This window comes from Xenia sp. Carnegie-2017, unplaced genomic scaffold (assembly GCF_021976095.1).
Source record: "Xenia sp. Carnegie-2017 unplaced genomic scaffold, XeniaSp_v1 HiC_scaffold_6, whole genome shotgun sequence".
NCBI classification, from domain to species: Eukaryota; Metazoa; Cnidaria; class Anthozoa; order Malacalcyonacea; family Xeniidae; genus Xenia; species Xenia sp. Carnegie-2017.
This window is the reverse complement of record NW_025813526.1, coordinates 4,649,623-4,655,622: the sequence shown is the minus strand read 5'-3', so window position 1 is coordinate 4,655,622 and position 6,000 is coordinate 4,649,623.

The window sequence follows — 6,000 nt, the reverse complement described above, 5'->3', positions numbered from 1 at the left end:
TGAAAATATGTTAATGGAGTACAACTACAGCAAGGAGTTGTTGAAAAGGTGAATCATAAAGCGAAGGGTGAGGAATTCTATCTGCCACACAAAGCAGTCGAAAGGAAGGACGCTGAAACTACAAAACTACGAATTGTGTACGATGCGTCTGCAAGTGAGAGTAGTAATTCCCCTTCTCTCAACGACTGTTTGCAAATTGTACCACCAATACATAATCAGCTCTGGAGCGTCATTGTCCGTAATCGTTGTCATCCAGTAGCTATCGCTGGAGATATAAAAAAGGCCTTTGTACAGGTGCGAGTGCGTGAAAGTCAACGAGATGCCTTACGTTTTCACTGGATCAAGAACGTGAACAGTAGTGAAATAGAAGTGTGCTTCCATTCACTTTCGCCTTTCCTTCTAAATGGAGTGCTCCAGGACCACTTTAACATCTTGGAAAACTGTTACCCTAAAGTCGTTGAGGCGATTCGCAAGAGTATATACCTGGTCGATTTGACTTCCTGAGTTTCTACCACCGAGCAGGCAAGAGAGTTAAAAAACGCAGCGGTGGAGATTTTTGACAAAGCCAAATTTGCACCACATAAATGGCATTCTAATGTTTAGGATCTGGAAACAGATAACATGGATGACAAGTTATCATTTGCAAAACGACAACTAGGAGGAAACTCAATAAAGGGCAAATGCATTTGTTGGGGCTCAAGTGGGAGAAGTTGTTTGCTCGATGAGTTACAAGTATTGTTTCCTGAATTTCTAGCAGTGTTAACGAAACGAGGCATATTAGCGTATTAGGCAGAGATTTACGATCCGCTAGGACTAGTATCACCCATGCACTTGTGGGTAAGATTATATATTGTCATGTTTGTGAAATAAAGCTCAATTGGGATGAATCGTTGCCTAAGGAGTTTGCAAAAATGTGGTTAAAGTGGGAAAGGGATTTGTTTTCTTCCAGCGTAGCATACCTCATCAAGAGAACATTGAAGAAGTTAAGATTCAAGCATTTGGCGATGAAAGTAGCAAAGTAGTGTGTGCAGCAGTGTATGCAGTAATAAAGCAATCATCTGGAGTGAGTCAAAGCTTGGTAGCAGCGAAATCTCGAGTGATAAAATTGAATTTGACCATCCCTCAACTGGAGCTTGTGTCAGGACATATGTCTATCAACTTGGCGGTAAACATTAGAAACGCATTAGTGGATTTAATGTTGTAGAAAGTCGTGAGGATATTGTAGAAAAGCATGATAATTTATTTTTATGAAAAGACTAATCACGTGAGTTTTGTTTTTTGGGATGAAAATTATAATGATGTTCATACGTTGCTTATCAGCGTATTTCCTTTGTTATAAAAAATAAAGCAAAATATCAATCTGAGAGTGTAAGTAAATTAGGAAACTTTGAAGAAACATTTCCCTGTTTCAAATGTGCGAAGAATTACTGCAGTACCATCAGCTGTTACAGAGACCATACCTTTAAACCTGCATTTGATGCCTTTTCAAGACATTGTATTACTAATGATGCTTGGTCTTTAGCATTGATTTTGTCAACCAAGAAGTACCCAATGGGACATTTCCAATGACTTTTAGTACCAACTAATAAAAATACTAGTGCCTCAGAAATCAATCTGTCTGTTTGATAATTAAGAAGTGCATCTCCATGAGTTAACAAACCATGAATTTCTTTATTCTCTGCTATTAGGGGAAGCAGCAACTTCATTAGATAGTGATTGGAATGCATCTTTAATGAAACCAGGGTCACATTTCATGAGCACAGACAATGGATCGGACATATTTCTAAGCTTTTGGAGACTAGAAATATGAAGTAAGTTCAAATTCCTTGATTTCATCAGAGTATGTCCTGCCCGAAGGAGGATGTTTTACTGTATCTCTAAAGTTGTATAAAAATCCGAACTGTGTATTATTGAAACTAGACAAAAGACTTTCTGCCTCTTTTGAATTGATCACCAACTTATCTTTTAAAATCCTGACAACTTCACCCATACTTTCAACTTTTTGTTTTGTGCATCTCAGTTGTTGCAAGTTTCGGATTTTTTGCTGAAGCTTATTTTAAAACAAATCTCTTTTTTTCTGTAGATGTTTTGGATATTTTTTTGGGTGGAGATGTGTCATCAATGCAACCAGAGGTAGCTGCAAAAGGTCTTTTATTGGAAAGCTCAAGATGATTCAGCAGTGCATTTCAATGGGTTGTAGAAGTTACAACATTTTGAACATGCAAGTTATTGGACATACTACCGTGAAATTAGCACAACATTGGGCACCACATTCAACACAACATTCATCACAACATTCATCACCACATTCAACTAAAATTTATCATTCAAAATGATAAATCGAAAAATCATCTTTAAAACACGTTTTCCATCAAATACAACAGTAAAAAACAATTCTTAACTGTTTATTACTATTTTACTGTCCTTAACCATCACAAAAAATGTATAAAAGTCAAGAAATTGAAGAAAACACTAAGATTTATATTACAGTGTACTTTCCATTTCTTAATTAGCCTATAATTTAAAAACTATACGGTAGAATTTTTTTAAACTTGACCAGAATATATATAATTATATTGTCTAAAATATATCCAAAATCTGGAGAGTGCACAAAAAATATAAGTTGTAGAAAATCATCGGCAAAGTCGGATGACACGAATGCACGTAATATAATCTTATATAATTAAGTTGAGAATTTCCAGTCATTTCTAAACAAAGGCCTGTAAATAAAAAACTACATGGTAGAATTTTTTAAACTTGATCATATTGTAGATATTCTTATTGTAATAATGATAAGGATTCTCTGGATTTGTTTTAGATTTTTATTAAGCTTTCAACTCGGTGCTTCGAGCCAGAGAATCCAGAGAATCCAGAGAATCCTTATCATTATCATAATATGCCTGGGTTACCAATTTTCAAATATGTTCTTATTGTCTATAACATATCCAAAATCTGGAGAGGGCACAAAAAATTAGTTGTAGAAAATCATCGACATAGTTAGATGACACGAATGTGCGTAATATGATCTTATTTAAGTTGAGAATTTCAAGTCATTGCTAAACAAAGGCCTGTAAATAAAAAACTACACGGTAGAATTTTTTTAAACTTTTGCATATCGTAGATATTTTTATTGACTAAAATATATCCAACATCAGGAGAGTGCAAATTAAAATAAAGTGAGTAAATCATAACGGTTTGGTTAATTCATTGCCAAAAAATCAAAAGGCCCACTGCTTACCTTTTCAAAAAAGGTATGTTTATCAGCAATGTAATTTTCAAAAGTTAACTACAACCCAGGAAATGCTTTTGAATATACTTCAATTATTGAAAATATGGGACTGTTAATGTGCTATTGAGATATGCAAATCATCTAAAATTGCAGTGCAGTCATTGGCTATGTTGTTGTCATCTCGTCTAAAAATACTAACACCAAAGCATCCTACAACATAAGGTCCTATTCACTGTTCACAGCTTACAGACCAGCCAGCATGTTGAAATCTGTACAGTTGAGTTGAAGTTCAAAAAAAAAGGTCTTCACCTATGGGTAATATTTTTGAATAGAAGAAAGAAAAGTTCATCAATATTTTTATATTTTCTTCTAACAACAAGACTTATTTTTTATTATAGATGCTGACAAAAATGAGGAGGCAATGCGAGAAGTGGCTACCCCAAACAGTGGGGGAAAAAACATAACAATGGACGACGAAATGTTCCAAAGATTTCGCTGTAAATAAAAATATCCTTTCAAGTCAATCTAATGAGCTTTATAAAATAGTTATATATTATAATTTTACAGTGTTTGTAGAATATTTGCCGAAAAATGGAAAGGTTCTGCCGACCAAACAACAAGTTCCACTTACCCAAGGTGCAGTTTTATATTGAAAATAAATGTTCAAAAAACATCATTTTTCTTAGCCGATAAAGAATTCTCTTCCATTTTAATTTTAGCTCCATCTATTGAGCATCAGGAGCCAACAGATCACTTAATGAATAAACCCATGCACCAGGCCTCAACTCAGCCCCCATTTTTAGGAGGTAATTCATCATTTATAGAAACTAACACTAGAACTATTCAAGTAAAATGAGTGCTAACACTTTTACAGATGTGAGATGCTTTATTTGTGGGCAGCTTGGGCACAAAACTTGAGATGCCCACAAAACAACAGAAGAAAGCCACGGGAAGAGGGGGCCAAAAAGTAATTAATATATATTTATGTATATGACTTCAAAATAAATAAAACTTTCAATACTGTTGTCAGCCAAATACGCGTGTTGTTTGATTTACAAGTTAGACGCCTTTGTTTCCAATAGAACCGGAACCGCTACTTTATTACATACTACGGACATCTGTAACCATACATCAACGATGATTTTCGATAATGTTATAGACAATAAGAATATCTACAAAAATGGCCAAGTTTAAAACAATTCTACAGTGTAGTTTTTTATTTATAGGCCTTTGTTTAGTAATTATTTGGAATTCTCAACTTAATTATATAACATCATATTACGCGTATTCGTGTCACCTAAATTTGTCGATGATTTTCTACAACTTATTTTTTGCTTAGTAAATGCTTTAACTAATAAATATTTTCCCCGTGTTGGACAGAGGTGTAATGTATCAACCTGTGGTATCAACAGTTTCACAAGTGACCTGCTATTTTATACTTAGCAAAAATTTGGTGTAACAGAGGTAGACTCTTCACATTTTTTCTGTAAATAATTTCTGAACGTATTAACTACTCACATCTTCACATAGCTATATTCGTTTGCCGACCAGAAACACCAGAAAAATGCATTTCTGGTACAATAATCCAGTGCAGTATTCAATTAAGTACAGTGAACAATATACTTTATAAAAATCGTAAAAAATCTTTCAAACTGTAATCTCCAACTTGTTTTACTAAACAAATATCGGACGATAATTCCACGACGTTCGATTGAACATTTTGTGGCAGATTGTGCTGTGACATGATATCTAAAGCCTTCGTCGCTGCTGATGCTTTCAAATCGAGCTACTATTGAAATCAATTTTACGGCGATGTATTGGCGTATTCTGCTATCTTTTCCCTACAAACTATGGTCACATTGATTTTTTTATTCAATAGAGTAAACCAGTTTATGTAACCGTCGTGACTTGGAAGTAAATGCAGGATATCAGCTTTGACCAGATATTTTCTAATAGAACACAATATTGATTGACACTACATCCGGCTTTGAAAGTAAATTTGCCCTGCTTCAACCACTACTTATTAAATGTAAGCGTTGATGTGAAAATGAAGATGTAAATGCCGAACTTGAAAAAATCAAACAAAAATTTTGGAGTTAAAAAAACTATCTGATTTGCAAAATAAACATGAAGAATGTAAAGAGAAAGGTACTGTAAAATGAAATAAATTGGGTTGTGGAATTAAAAGATCTTAAAGCTTAGCAAGATGAATGCTATGAATTGAGACATTTATTAATTGATTATGAAAAAGAAAAGAAAAGCCCTAAGTGAAATTAATATTAGCACAAGCTAATTTGGATGAACTCCAAAATTATTATTCAAGTCAACCTGTATCAGAGTGTGATATCAAAACGATGACTGACTAATTAAAGGCTGCTGAAGACAAGGCGAAATATTTTTCTGAATACAATGATGTCTCATAAATCTCAACTATTTTACTAAAACGTTCAATATGTAACTTTCTCTCATCTTTGTTAATATTATATGATAACAAAACAAAGTGAAAATAACTATTCCATTGTTCGACTAAATTCTTCTTTTTCCTTTCTTCTGCTCCTTTTGCTTGTTATTGTTTTTGACACTCTTCAATCATTTTCAATTCTTCTTCATTTTGTTGTTGTCTTTGTTTAGCTTTTTTCAAACTCAATTATTGCACGATCAATCATTTTTAACATATCGCCTCTTACATCTTCGGAAGTTTTTTTTAGAAATTTTTACTTATTTTCTATTTTGCTGTATTTTCTATTTTAATTTTTGCTGCCTGCTTTTTG